The following is a 15,488-nucleotide window of genomic DNA, read 5'->3' as shown; positions in this document are numbered from 1 at the left end:
ATCAAGTCACTGCTCTTACGATGTATAATAATTTTAGCCTTTCTTTTTGATTTAATGGCAGGGTCTTAGCCCTATCTAATTTGAGTATAATATCTGTGTTTGACTATACTATAGTTTGGTTTAGAGGTCCATATTTGAACATATCACATAACGTGAACATTGTCTAATTTTGCAAACTGCTCAATCTGGCGAGCTAGCAGTGTTCTTTGAATGTCTTGTCTATTTATATAATGGTGGTCAGTCTCCTGATGGGTGGAGGGCACCAGGGTGCAGTTGTAAACCATTGACCCACCAAATCTTGACAAACATGCAAAACAACAAAACTCCTGACAGAAACCCTGCAGTGGGCCAGGAAATGTTGACCAGACCAGATGTGTAATCATATTCAAATCTGCCTGCCCTCCAGTAATATTGGATGAAAAAGGTTTTTTTGTGTATATTTCTTTATTTGATTGGTGTTTTGACACTGTAAAATTTCTGCCAGGTAGGTCGAGGACAACAGAGTAAATTGTCCTTCATCAATTACAAGGTACCAGAACACATCTTAAAGCTGTAGTCCAAAAATGTCAAGTCAAACTACCTGCAGCAATTCAGAGCTGGATTCAGTTCAGTTAATTTTTTTCAATTGCTGCTTAATACTGTGGCGATTTTGCTAGAGACAGTATATTATTTCATATAATTGCATGGGAGGTTAGGGGTTAATTTTCTGCCTTGTCCATAACGTAGACACAGGTTTTACCAGTAGAATGTAAATTTTTATGGGTTAGACATATCCTCAAATTAAATTAGAATTTTTGTGGAATATTTTGAAATATATATATGTTTTTTTTTTTGTAACATATAGAGACAGGATATTTTGTGGACTCATGAGAGCAAGTTGTTTTTGGCGCCTTAATATAACTTTTGAAGGACACAGTTTCCGTGCACCCCTGTCCCTTCCAACGTAAGAATTTTAACACTTGATGACTTAATTAGAACACCATATTTCACGTATAATACACTGACATGTTGAAGGAGTTTCTCTCCAAGCTTGGTGATCGGATATTGTTTGGCTAGGTTGCTAACAACATTTTTTTTTAGCGACCTTAAGTTTGGCGAAACATCCGCCATTGTTAATATTTTGAAGTGACAAATTCGAGTAGCGTTTCCATTACTTTTGGACATATTCTTGCTGTAACAAACCACGTACAGCATCTTTCCAGATAAAAACAACATTAGTACTCACTGACTGTGGCATGATTTTGGCATAAAACATCCTTTATACCAAGTTTAAGACACTAAATCATTTTTGTGGTTGTTGTTGTTGTTTCGCCGCGCACGATCGTCGTTCACGGTGAACTGCCGCTAGACGAGGTTGTCTACTTTACGACATCCTTTAGTGTTAACTCATATTGAAGAGTTTCAAAAGGGGCATTAACTTGTATTTGCGAAAGTAAATAGTTTCACTCCACAGGCTCATCTCCTTTCTACCTACAAGTTATTGTTCATCTTTCCATTATTAAGAAAAAGAAAGAAAAATGTGCCATGACATTAGATACGCATGTACATGTATAGTATTTCTATACACAGATGTTGTTACTTTGGTATTAGCCAATCAGTGCTCTGAGTACCATCCTTGGTACTCATGAATATTTATGAGCGTAGACTATAAATACCGGGCAAATTCCCACTTTTAGTCCCAGATGATCTCGGACCACCGTCGTGTTAACATCTAAATTTCCACCTAGTTAGCTTTCTAAGGCAGGTATTTTACATGTATATAAGCAGTGTAAAGTGGTAGCTAGATAAGTTGTCAGCACTGAAGTGGGATTTCAGCTTTAGAGCATACCTAGAGACAGTGGGACTGCTAGTTCCAAATTGTGACACAAGTGTTCCCAGGCTGTGGGACTGACTTTCCCAGGCTGTGAGACTGATATTCCCAACCATGATTGAGACAGTATATCTCAATAGTTTGTCACTGGGATTTTCTGGACCAAAATTTTATAATTCCCAAGTATGAGCTGAAACATTTATACTGGGAGAATTTGTGCATAAGTGCCCCTGAGCAATCGTGGGACTGGGATTCCCAGTTTCAGCACAGTGAGACACCGAGTCCCAGAATTTGAAACTCGTTTTCCCAAGTTATTACTGGACCAATTCTGGAACTGTTACTCCCAGAGAAGACCTGAAAGTATTATTTACGGATAATGTCCCCACACATGGCTGACATATTGTCTATATGACACCAGTAGGACATACCACTATCACAGCAGTACTAGGTTAATACCTCCCTGAGATATCCCTAACACAGTTATCTGAACCATCTGAAGTACAGATGTTGTGCTTGTACACAGTACTGGCACTTTTACCTATATATATATCAACATACTCCTGTCACTCTATTTTAATAAAACTGTTGCTGCTGTTTGTTGAACTTTAAAAATCGGACTTTTCTTGGTTATTCGAAGTTCAGAGCTAACTAGTGGTTTTCCCAAACATACTACTGAATGACACGGACTGACCGAGCTGACATTCAAAAGAATCCATAGTAGCGAACGTCTCCAGCAGTATACAGATATTGTTCCAGAGTTCGACACTGGGTGATTCACGCTACCAATATTGTGCTTTCCCCTGTAGTAAATGGTGTGATTTGGAACTGGGATATCTGTATCGTTAAGAAGATATATACATAAAAACAAAATCGCTACAACTTGGTGGCAGCGGTGGGATTCATTTGAAGTTCAGTTGTCAGGGACCTGCAACTTATTCACAATGGAGGAAGACAGGACAGTTGAAACAGACGGGAGCGATGAAGAAGTTTCGTTTCGAGTACCACAGAGAGAGGACACCAGAGACCATGATGAGGCTCCGAGATCATCTCCACATGAGTATGCATCTGGCGACGCTGCTTATGTGCCTAGAAATACAAGTCGTCGTCAACTAAGACCAGAAATTTACAACGGGGAAACGTCTTGGGAAGAGTACCTGAAAATATTTAATACCATTTCCCGAGTCAACTGTTGGACGAAGAGAGAACAAGCAGATTATCTCTTCACACATTTAAAAGGGTCTGCTCGACAACTGGCCTGCACACTTACTGATGATGAACAAATGAACTTTGATTATCTTGTACAAGTTCTGGGAAACCGTTTTGGTCGACGAGATCAAGCTGAACTGTATCTGGCTGAACTGAGGGGTAGACGTCGCAGAGACAAAGAGGGCCTTCGAGAATTAGGTCAAGCCATTTTGAAGCTGTCAACATTAGCTTACCCAGGGATGTCGTCTTGTCACCAGGAAAGGCTTGCCAAGATCCACTTTATTGATGCCATTGAAGATTACGAAATGAGGATGCTAGTACAGCAAGGAAAGCCCAGTACCTTACAGCAAGCGATTACTTTGGCTCTGGAGATTGAAGGATACTGGAAGATAGAAGCTCAGCGCAGAGACGAGATTCCACGTAGACGACATGTGAGAGAAATTACAGCGGTACCAAGTGCAGATAATACCAATTTGGGAAAGAGAATTTCAGCCTTGGAGAAATTAATCAAGGAGATGTCATGTAAACAGAAGTCTGTCAATAATGACCGGTCTTGGGTAAAACCGTCATCGCCAAAGAGAGATGTTGAATGCTTCCAGTGTCACCGTTATGGACATTACCGACGTGAATGTCCTCTGAACAAAGGGAAACGTCAACACTTCTCGGGAAAAGGGGGACAACCGACCCAGAGGGGCGAGGACCAGTTGTAAATTCCAGGCCCCAACAACAGATATCAACTTCACAGAAGTTAAACAATACAAATTTTAGTACTTGCAGAGAGAAGTCATCAGGGTTGAACATCACTATGAAATCTGCGGATTATCCGAAGTCTTCAAGTTCAGAACTGGTACTTGAGATAGGGATGGAGAATCTAGGTAGTGGGATGTTTGTTACTGGATCTATAGGGAGTAACATGGTTTCATTTCTTGTGGACACCGGTTCTTGTGTCACAATAATTTCGAGTCAAGTCTATAGCAGTATTCCGGAGATAGAACGACCGAAATTGGTACCCACTGACCTGAGATTACAAGGTGCAGATCATAAGCCACTGAAGGTGCTCGGGATGTGTCAACTAGATATTAGGATTTTATCCAGTCCCACATACATAGATGTTATCATTGCTGATGTCATGTGTGAGGGAATAATAGGGATGAACTTCTTGACTAAATTTGATTGTGAAATTCACCCGAGAAGGAGGTGCATTACCTGTGAAGGACAGCAGCTTTTATGCTCTAGGTTGTCAGATGTAACTAGTTGTTGTCGGCTGGTTATTGATAAAACTGTTACTGTTTCTCCTGGTCAACAGATTGTCATTTCCACAAAACCATTCAAGGATCAGAAGTTAGTGGGAAAATGGGCAATATGTGAACCGCTACAGAAAATTTCCAAGAAAACAAATTTATTAGTTGGGAGGACATTAGTGGACACTGAGACAGAGAAAATTCCAGTGTCAATTATAAATTTGGGCGTGGAAATGGAAACTATATACAAAGGTACAACAATAGCCGAACTGAGTCCAGTGATAAACATTAACCAGGTATTAACTCAAGAGAACTTGAGTGATGAAGAAATACCTACTGTACACACCATACATGTAAACGATAATAGCACTGAAGACATTCCTGAACATGTGACAAACTTGTTCGAGGAAAGTACAAAACATATGAAGCTTGAAGACAAGATGAAAGTGAAGTCACTACTCCTGGCCTATGCAGACATCTTTGCTAAGTCTGATGCAGATTTGGGTAGAGCAAAGGGAATCAAACACAGTATTAATACAGGAGAGGCATTACCTTTACGTCAACCAGCTCGTAGACTGCCAATGCAGAAACAAGATGAAGCAGATAAACAGATACAGGACATGCTGGAAAGAGGAATAATTGAAAGATCCTCCAGTCCTTGGGCATCACCAATTGTCCTTGTCACCAAGAAAGATGGGACTTTGCGTTTCTGTATTGACTTTCGACGCCTCAACCAAGTAACAGTGAAGGATGCTTATCCTTTACCCAGAATTGATGATTCATTAGATTCATTACACGGAGCCACATGTTTCTCTACGCTTGATCTTGCAAGTGGATACTGGCAGGTTGAGTTAGACGATGAGGCTAAACTGAAAACAGCATTTATAACTAGAAGTGGGTTATGGCAGTTTAAAGTTATGCCGTTTGGTTTATGCAATGGACCATCCACGTTCGAACGTCTGATGGAACTGGTACTGGCAGGGTATCAATGGGAAATATGTCTGATCTATATTGATGACATCATTGTATTTGGTAAAACTTTTGATGAAGCTATCACCAATCTACGGAAGGTGTTCCAACGTCTCAAAGAGGCGGGACTCAAACTTAAACCAAAGAAGTGTCACCTGTTTCAAGATGAAGTAAATTATTTGGGTCATATCATTTCTGCTAAGGGTGTTTCCACAGAACCACAGAAAGTTCAAGCAATAAAGGATTGGCCCACACCAACTACAGTTACTGAAGTCAGGAGTTTCTTGGGTCTAGCCTCCTACTACAGACGTTTCATCCAAAATTTTGCGACCATTTCCAAACCACTCCACAAATTAACAGAAAATAATAAAGAATTTATTTGGTCTGAAGGCTGTGAAACTTCATTTCGGGTTTTACAACAAAAGTTGTGCAGTGCACCCATACTCGCATTTCCCAGTTCTCACGGAGACTTTATACTTGATACAGACGCTAGTAATTTTGGGATAGGTGCAGTGATATCCCAAATACAAGATGACCAAGAAAAAGTTATTGCATATGCCAGCAGAGCGCTAAGCAAGTCAGAGAGGAATTATTGTGTCACCCGTCGAGAATTATTAGCTGTTGTTACTTTTGTGAAATATTTCCAACACTACTTGTATGGTCGTCATTTTACAGTCAGAACAGATCACAGTGCATTACGTTGGATGATGAATTTCAAGGAACCAGGAGGACAGTTGGCTAGATGGTTGGGGTTACTCAGCACCTATGACTTTGAAATCGTTCATCGTCCTGGTAACCGTCATGGTAATGCTGATGCTTTATCCAGAATTCCATGTAACTGGTGTGATAAGCATGGATACCCAGTTGCATCTGTGAATGTTGTTGAACAAGTTTCAGGGTCAGCAGCTACTCCAGTAGATGTTGAAGTTCAAACAGAGCATTCCGGGGCAGTTGGAACTGTGGTAACAAAGATTAAATGGATTCCAAAGAATTGGACGTACAAGCAGCAGAAACAAAGGCGGTATAAGGCCCGTCCAAAGCGCACCCATGTAACAGCAGTAATAACACGAAAACAAAGTAAACTGAAATCCAACAGAGAACCCAACGAGGTAGAATTACCCACATCTTTGCAGACAACGAATCGGACATCTGCAGAGAACAGGTGGTCAAATGAAAGTCTTGCTACTCTGCAGCGAAGCGACAGTAATCTGAAATGGATAATAAAAGCGAAAGAAGAAAATCAAGAACAACCTAATTGGACAACAGTCTCTGATCAAAGTAGAACAACCAAGTATTATTGGGCACAATGGGACAGGCTAGTACTAATCAGTGGAGTTCTACATCGCAGGTGGGAAACAGAAGATGGACTAAACTGGCACTACCAGATAGTTCTTCCAGCAGAACTGAGAAAAGAAGTTTTCCATGAATTACATGCTTCTAAAACAGCAGGTCATTTAGGCTGTGGAAAAACTATCCCTAAAGTAAGACAACGATATCACTGGTATGGCTGGAGTAAAGATATTCGACTGTGGTGCAAACAATGCGACAAATGTAATTCGAGGAAATCTTCAGGAGGGAAATCAAAGACAAACTTGAGACAGTATATAGTTGGAGTTCCAATGGAGCGAGTAGCAATGGATGTACTGGGTCCATTACCAAAGACCAAGAAGGGAAATCAGTATATACTAGTCATACAGGATTACTTCACCAAATGGGTAGAGGCCTATGCAATTAGAAACCAGGAAGCTGAAACTATTGCAGATAAACTAGTGAAGGAATTTATTTGTAGATTTGGTGTACCTGAACAAATACATACAGACTTAGGGACAAATTTTCAATCCAGTATAATTCAAGAGGTATGTCATCTACTTGGAATACAGAAGACCAGTACTACACCATACCATCCTCAATCCAACGGAATGGTTGAACGTTTTAATCGAACCTTAGAAGATCGACTGGCTATGATGATAGACAAGGACCAACGTAACTGGGACGAGCAACTGCCTTTTGCACTGATGTCTTACAGATCATCACTTCATGATGTAACACAACAATCTCCAACTATGATGATGTTAGGACGAGAAATAAACTTACCTCTAGATTTGATCACAGGCAGACCAACACAGATGCCAGCAATAGAGGGAACAAACTATGCTGTTGAACTGCGTGAGCGCATGGAAATCGCACATGAAAGGGCTCGACAGGTTCAACGGAGAAGTGTTGAGCGTCAGAAGCGGAATTATAACATCGGCAATAAAGGGAAGACATTTAAAATAGGCGATGCTGTTTGGCTGTACGATAGTGCACGTCACAAAAAGCTATCTCCAAAGTTGGCATGTCGTTGGACTGGACCATATCAGGTTATTGGTAAACTTGATGATACAGTATACCGGGTCCAACAACATCCCAAAGCTAAGAAGAAACTAGTCCACTATGATCGACTGAAACTGTATGAGGGAACCACTTATAAACCGTGGACTGTTGAGACAGATTAAGTGTGACCTCACAAATGAGCCCGCAGGAACACCAATATCAACGATCACCACCCCAAGGGAGGGGGGAGAACCGCATTACGCGCATGTACACCATCTGAAAACCACCACCTATGAGGGAGGTAAGGTGACCACGGTCAAGGAGGAGATTATCAAGTCGCCGGTGGCATTCTGCTGCGTGCTGTGTGGGAACAGAAGAATCCTTGAAGAGTGAACATTTTCGGACACAAAATCGAAATTTCATTATTAGTTCTTACCCTATTCATATTAAAGTTTAGAATTGTAGTTACATAATCCATACCCATGGTTGTATATAGAGACAAGGGTCTAGTCAGGACAGATACATGAACTATGAACATTATTTGAACATTTCAGGTTACCAAGGACTGTTGAGATACAGTTTATCTAGAACTGATAATTGTGAGTTTCAGTACTAATGTATCTTGTTCCACAATTATATACATATGGTTTATGATTATGATACTGATACAGTATTTTTGACAGGTGATAATAACTCACCTGTTACCATGTGCGATGTCCTTTCCATGATGTATTTTGTCTCTAGTACTGCAGTGCTCGGGACGAGCATTATTTGTAGGAGGGGGTGATGTGGCGATTTTGCTAGAGACAGTATATTATTTCATATAATTGCATGGGAGGTTAGGGGTTAATTTTCTGCCTTGTCCATAACGTAGACACAGGTTTTACCAGTAGAATGTAAATTTTTATGGGTTAGACATATCCTCAAATTAAATTAGAATTTTTGTGGAATATTTTGAAATATATATATGTTTTTTTTTTGTAACATATAGAGACAGGATATTTTGTGGACTCATGAGAGCAAGTTGTTTTTGGCGCCTTAATATAACTTTTGAAGGACACAGTTTCCGTGCACCCCTGTCCCTTCCAACGTAAGAATTTTAACACTTGATGACTTAATTAGAACACCATATTTCACGTATAATACACTGACATGTTGAAGGAGTTTCTCTCCAAGCTTGGTGATCGGATATTGTTTGGCTAGGTTGCTAACAACATTTTTTTTTAGCGACCTTAAGTTTGGCGAAACATCCGCCATTGTTAATATTTTGAAGTGACAAATTCGAGTAGCGTTTCCATTACTTTTGGACATATTCTTGCTGTAACAAACCACGTACAGCATCTTTCCAGATAAAAACAACATTAGTACTCACTGACTGTGGCATGATTTTGGCATAAAACATCCTTTATACCAAGTTTAAGACACTAAATCATTTTTGTGGTTGTTGTTGTTGTTTCGCCGCGCACGATCGTCGTTCACGGTGAACTGCCGCTAGACGAGGTTGTCTACTTTACGACATCCTTTAGTGTTAACTCATATTGAAGAGTTTCAAAAGGGGCATTAACTTGTATTTGCGAAAGTAAATAGTTTCACTCCACAGGCTCATCTCCTTTCTACCTACAAGTTATTGTTCATCTTTCCATTATTAAGAAAAAGAAAGAAAAATGTGCCATGACATTAGATACGCATGTACATGTATAGTATTTCTATACACAGATGTTGTTACTTTGGTATTAGCCAATCAGTGCTCTGAGTACCATCCTTGGTACTCATGAATATTTATGAGCGTAGACTATAAATACCGGGCAAATTCCCACTTTTAGTCCCAGATGATCTCGGACCACCGTCGTGTTAACATCTAAATTTCCACCTAGTTAGCTTTCTAAGGCAGGTATTTTACATGTATATAAGCAGTGTAAAGTGGTAGCTAGATAAGTTGTCAGCACTGAAGTGGGATTTCAGCTTTAGAGCATACCTAGAGACAGTGGGACTGCTAGTTCCAAATTGTGACACAAGTGTTCCCAGGCTGTGGGACTGACTTTCCCAGGCTGTGAGACTGATATTCCCAACCATGATTGAGACAGTATATCTCAATAGTTTGTCACTGGGATTTTCTGGACCAAAATTTTATAATTCCCAAGTATGAGCTGAAACATTTATACTGGGAGAATTTGTGCATAAGTGCCCCTGAGCAATCGTGGGACTGGGATTCCCAGTTTCAGCACAGTGAGACACCGAGTCCCAGAATTTGAAACTCGTTTTCCCAAGTTATTACTGGACCAATTCTGGAACTGTTACTCCCAGAGAAGACCTGAAAGTATTATTTACGGATAATGTCCCCACACATGGCTGACATATTGTCTATATGACACCAGTAGGACATACCACTATCACAGCAGTACTAGGTTAATACCTCCCTGAGATATCCCTAACACAGTTATCTGAACCATCTGAAGTACAGATGTTGTGCTTGTACACAGTACTGGCACTTTTACCTATATATATATCAACATACTCCTGTCACTCTATTTTAATAAAACTGTTGCTGCTGTTTGTTGAACTTTAAAAATCGGACTTTTCTTGGTTATTCGAAGTTCAGAGCTAACTAGTGGTTTTCCCAAACATACTACTGAATGACACGGACTGACCGAGCTGACATTCAAAAGAATCCATAGTAGCGAACGTCTCCAGCAGTATACAGATATTGTTCCAGAGTTCGACACTGGGTGATTCACGCTACCAATATTGTGCTTTCCCCTGTAGTAAATGGTGTGATTTGGAACTGGGATATCTGTATCGTTAAGAAGATATATACATAAAAACAAAATCGCTACAATACCATATAGCAGAATTTTTCCCTTACACGTCCCCGAGGACAGTGAAGCTTATGGATGGAGGTAACCAGTGTACCTGGGGTAAACCACTCACCTTTAGCAAGTCAGTGGCTTTCCCACCTGTGACATACAAATATGCACACCATGTAGGTGAAAGGTGGTTTGTTAAATCCAATTATTTATTGGAATGGTGTTTTATGTCCTACTCAAGAATATTTCACTTATACGATGGCGACCACCATTATGGTGGGAGGAAACCCACAACTATCCACAGGTTGCTGGCAAACCTTCCCACTTATGACCGAACAGGAAGCCAGCATGAGGTGCATTTAAACTCACAGGGACTCCATTGGTGAGAGGCTTCTGGGTCATTGTGCCCGCCGGCGCGCTAACCCCTGCAATGGATGTCTCAAGTTCTGTTAAATGAAGGAGAGGGAGAAGAATAGACAAATGGCCATACAGGTGACTTTGACCACTTATCGATACCAAAGTGACAGCAGTTGAATCTGGTGAGAAAGTTCAACATATTTTGATTGGTTTTGTTTCTCTTCATTAAAAGGTCACGGGCATTTATCCTGTACACTGTGACTTGATAAAACCTGAGCAGCTAAGCAAAAAAATGAAAATTGAAACAATACTGTAACAAATAATGGATGATAACAGAAAATATATTACATAAATGCAGGGCAATGACAAACTTGGTGACTACCACTTACATGTACATACACTCGTTGAGAAAAACAGATGAATACATGTATACAGTTGTTACTCCTTTACATAGGTCATGTAAAACTGTTGTTTACCAGATGTGTGTAAACAGCCAAGCAGAATACATCTACATTCTGTGATTATCGGGTCTTGGCTCATTTTAGCTTCAGCTGATAAACTTAAAGACTTAACACATGAAGCACTTCCCTGCACTTAACAACCTAAGCAGTTCACACCCATGTAGAAGCTAAGTAAATAAAAATGAGTACTTATTTTTTTTTTTTCCTGAAATTTCAACTTATGTCACTGTTTGGAACAAAAATGCTTATAGTACTGCCTCTTTAAAAGTGACAGCACAAGAACAATTTTTGCCCACGTCAAATTATTTTGAGACATCTTTTCCACAAAAATATTTAATGCCAGGAAGATTTTGTTGTAACAAGACCAACAGTAAAATTTATTTTTTACTTTTGTGGTGAATGCCAAATTACGAATCCTGAATTTTCACGTACAACAATGGTCGGCTTTGTGCGTGTGGAGGAGTGCACTGAATAAAACACCATCCTTCTTCTGACTAAAAAGGAATTAAAAAGCAAACAAGGAAAACTTGTCTCTTTGCATCTCAGCAAAGGTACAATACCAATCAGTTTGCATTAATTTGGACATAAAATCACAAAAGCACAAGTTGTTATCCAGTGCTTGTACGGATTCCCCCAGGTGCTACAACAGATCACTAGATTCTCTGCCTCGCTTTAATTTTTAGTCTGGATTATGTAGAAGCACATGTAGCCTTAGGTGTCCAATGCTGATATCAAAGTGAAGAGCATAACATGATTCTGCCAAGATGGACTCTTCAACGGATTAAAACACAGTGTACAGTGCTTTGTCTACAACATGGTGTAGGACAGAATTTTGAACTCGAATTCAATTCCAAGTGCGAGTTTAGATGGCTTAACTTGGAAACCAGAAATACATTTAAAATTAAAATCAGTAAACAAAAGTATCTGTTTTACAGATATAACGTAACAGTTGAGCATACAGGTATGAATGTCATGCACCCGCCTCCCCTTCCCCACTGTAATAGAAATGGCCCTCCCCCGAGTCCCATCTACACTCACACTGTAGTAGAAATGGCCCTCCCCGAGTCCCATCTACACTCACACTGTAGTAGAAATGGCCCTCCCCGAGTCCCATCTACACTCACACTGTAGTAGAAATGGCCCTCCCTGAGTCCCATCTACACTCACACTGTAGTAGAAATGGCCCTCCCTGAGTCCCATCTACACTCACACTGTGGTAGAAATGGCCTCCCGAGTCTCATCTGCTCTTATGCTGTAGTAGAAATGGCCCCAGTCCCATCTATGCTCACACTGTGGTAGAAATGGCCCTCCCCCGAGTCCCATCTACACTCACACTGTGGTAGAAATAGCCTCCCGAGTCTCATCTGCTCTTATGCTGTAGTAGAAATGGCCCCAGTCCCATCTATGCTCACACTGTGGTAGAAATGGCCCTCCCAAGTCTCATCTGCTCTTATACTGCAGTAGAAATGGCTCCCAGAGTCCCATCTATGCTTATGCTGTAGTAGAAAAGGCCCCTCTGAGTTCCATCTATGCTCACACTGTAGGAGAAATGCCCCCCCCCCCCGAGTCCCATCTATGCTCACACTGCAGAAATGCTCCCCACCCCCGAGTCCCATCTATCCTCACACTGTAGTAGAAATGCCCCCCCCCCCACAAGTCGTATCTATGCTCGCGCTATAGTAGAAATGGCCCCCCGAGTCCCATCTATGCTCACAATGTAGTAGATATGGCCCCTCTAGTCCCATCTAAACTCACACTGTGGTAGAAATGGCCCCCCGTCTCCCATCTATGCTCACACAATACTAGAAACGCCCCCCCCCCCTCCCCTCGAGTCCCATATATGCTCATCCTGTGGTAGAAATGGCCCAGAGTCCCATCTACACTCAAACTGTAGTAGAAATGCCCCGCCCAATCCACCACCACCCCACCAATCCCCGCCCCACCCCCCCTCCCACCCAAGTCCCATCTACGCTCACATTGTAGTAGAAATGGCCCCAAGTCCCATCTACGTTCATGTTGTAGAAATCGCCCCCCAAGTTCCAGCATGTTTTTCACACACATAAACCACTAATTCTCTTTTATCCATTTAAATGACTGCTTCTCCTTTAAGCATGTAAACCACTGATTCTCATTCAAACGTGTAAACCACTGATTCTCTTTTACCCATGTAAACCACCAATTTCTTTGCACATGAAAACCACTGCTTCCTTTACACATGAAAACCACGGATTCCTTTACACATGTAGCGGTATGTAAAAGGCTGATTCCTTTTCACATATAAACCACTGATTTGTCTACACATGTAAACCACTGGTTTTCTTTAACAATGTAAACTACAGGTTCTTTTTTACATGTGTAAACCATTGATTCTCTTTTACACCTGCCAACCAGCGATTCCTTTACACATGTAAACCACTGATTCTTTACACATGTAAACCACTGATTCTCCCTTACACCTGCCAACCAATGATTCATTTACACATTTAAACCACTGATTCTTAAACATGTAAACCACATGTAACTAACCGATTGCTTTACACATGTACACCTGCAAACCACTGGAAGTCTTTGACAAAGTAAATTACTGATTCTTTTTTACACATGTAAACCGGATTGTTTTTTATGCATGTAAAATATGGATGCCTTTACACATGTAAACCACCAATTCTCTTTCTACACGTCAACCACTGATTCCTTAACACATGCAAACCACTGACTTTTCTACACCTGTAAACTACTGGTTGTCTTTAACAATGTAAACTACGAACTCAGATTCTCTTTTATGCATGTAAACCCCTGATTCATTTACACATGTAAACCATTCACTCTCTATTATACATGTCAACTACTGATTCCTTTTTACACGTCAACCACTAATTCCTTTACCCATGTCAACCACAGATTCTTTTTTAAACATTTCAACCACTCATTCCTTTACACATGTAAACCAGATTCTCTTTTACACATGTATGTGAACCCACAGATTATCTTTTACACATGTAAACTATCACATAAAATATAATAAAAACAAACCCCAACCATACATGTACATGAACAGCAGACTGACACCACCGCTCATCATATGCACAAGTCTCATGCGTATGACTATCTTCACACTAAACAAATATTTATTACAATGTAATAACATACAGGCTAAATTTGATTACATATGGTTAATTAGTCTAAGCCAAATATGAACTCTGACCATAGAAACGTCAAATGTGAGCAAACTGTACCACTCTCCAAAATGTTTTGGACAAGACACCACTAAATCCATATATGAAGTTTCACTGAATTTTACTCAGCACATTATGATATCATCTTGATTAGCCCAAACCAAACTCAAATCTCAGAAAGTTAGTTTAGCCACAAGTACCACAGTCTCATCTATCCTAAGTGACCAGCCTGTGAATTTTTGTAAGAGTTGGCTACTATTATATTCACTGACCACAATGTAATCAGGTATCAATGAATGTTTTCAACCAAAATCTCACATCTGCCCTCAAAAACTACTCTTATTGACCATCAAAAGTTTGTCAACTTTTTTCAACATCATTAAAAATCCCACTGTGAATACATATTTATCCAGTTTATATGATTATCTTCAAAACTATGTGCTTCACTTCTGTTTGCTTAAGATCTCCACAAACACTTGACTATGATACTACGATGCATCTAAGATAACACATCTACTCAGACAGGCTCTATAACACCCTCATAAGACAATATGCTGACAAGCTCCATAACACCTTCATGAGACTATATGCTAACAGGCTCACAACATCCTCATGGGACAACATGCTAACAGGCTCCATAACACCCTCATGGGACAATATGCTGACAGGCTCCATAACACCCTCATGGGACAATATGCTGACAGGCTCCATAACACTCATGGGACAATATTCTGACAGGCTCCATAACACCCTCCTGGGATAATATGCTAACAGGCTCCATAACACCCTCCTGGGACTATATGTTGACAGGCTCCATAACACCCTCATGGGATAATATGCTGACAGGCTCCATAACACCCTCATGGGACAATATGCTGACGGGCTCCATAACACTCTCATAGGACGATATGCTGACGGGCTCCATAACACCCTAATGGGACAATATGCTGACAGGCTCCATAACACTCTCATGGGACAATATGCTGACAGGCTCCATAACACTCTCATGGGACAATATGCTGACAGGCTCCATAACACTCTCATGGGACAATATGCTGACAGGCTCCATAACACCCTAATGGGACAATATGCTGACGGGCTCCATAACACCCTAATGGGACAATATGCTGACAGGCTACATAACACCTCCA

This window comes from Liolophura sinensis, chromosome 9 (assembly GCF_032854445.1).
Source record: "Liolophura sinensis isolate JHLJ2023 chromosome 9, CUHK_Ljap_v2, whole genome shotgun sequence".
In the NCBI taxonomy this organism is placed as follows: domain Eukaryota; kingdom Metazoa; phylum Mollusca; class Polyplacophora; order Chitonida; family Chitonidae; genus Liolophura; species Liolophura sinensis.
This window is presented reverse-complemented; position numbering follows the sequence as displayed.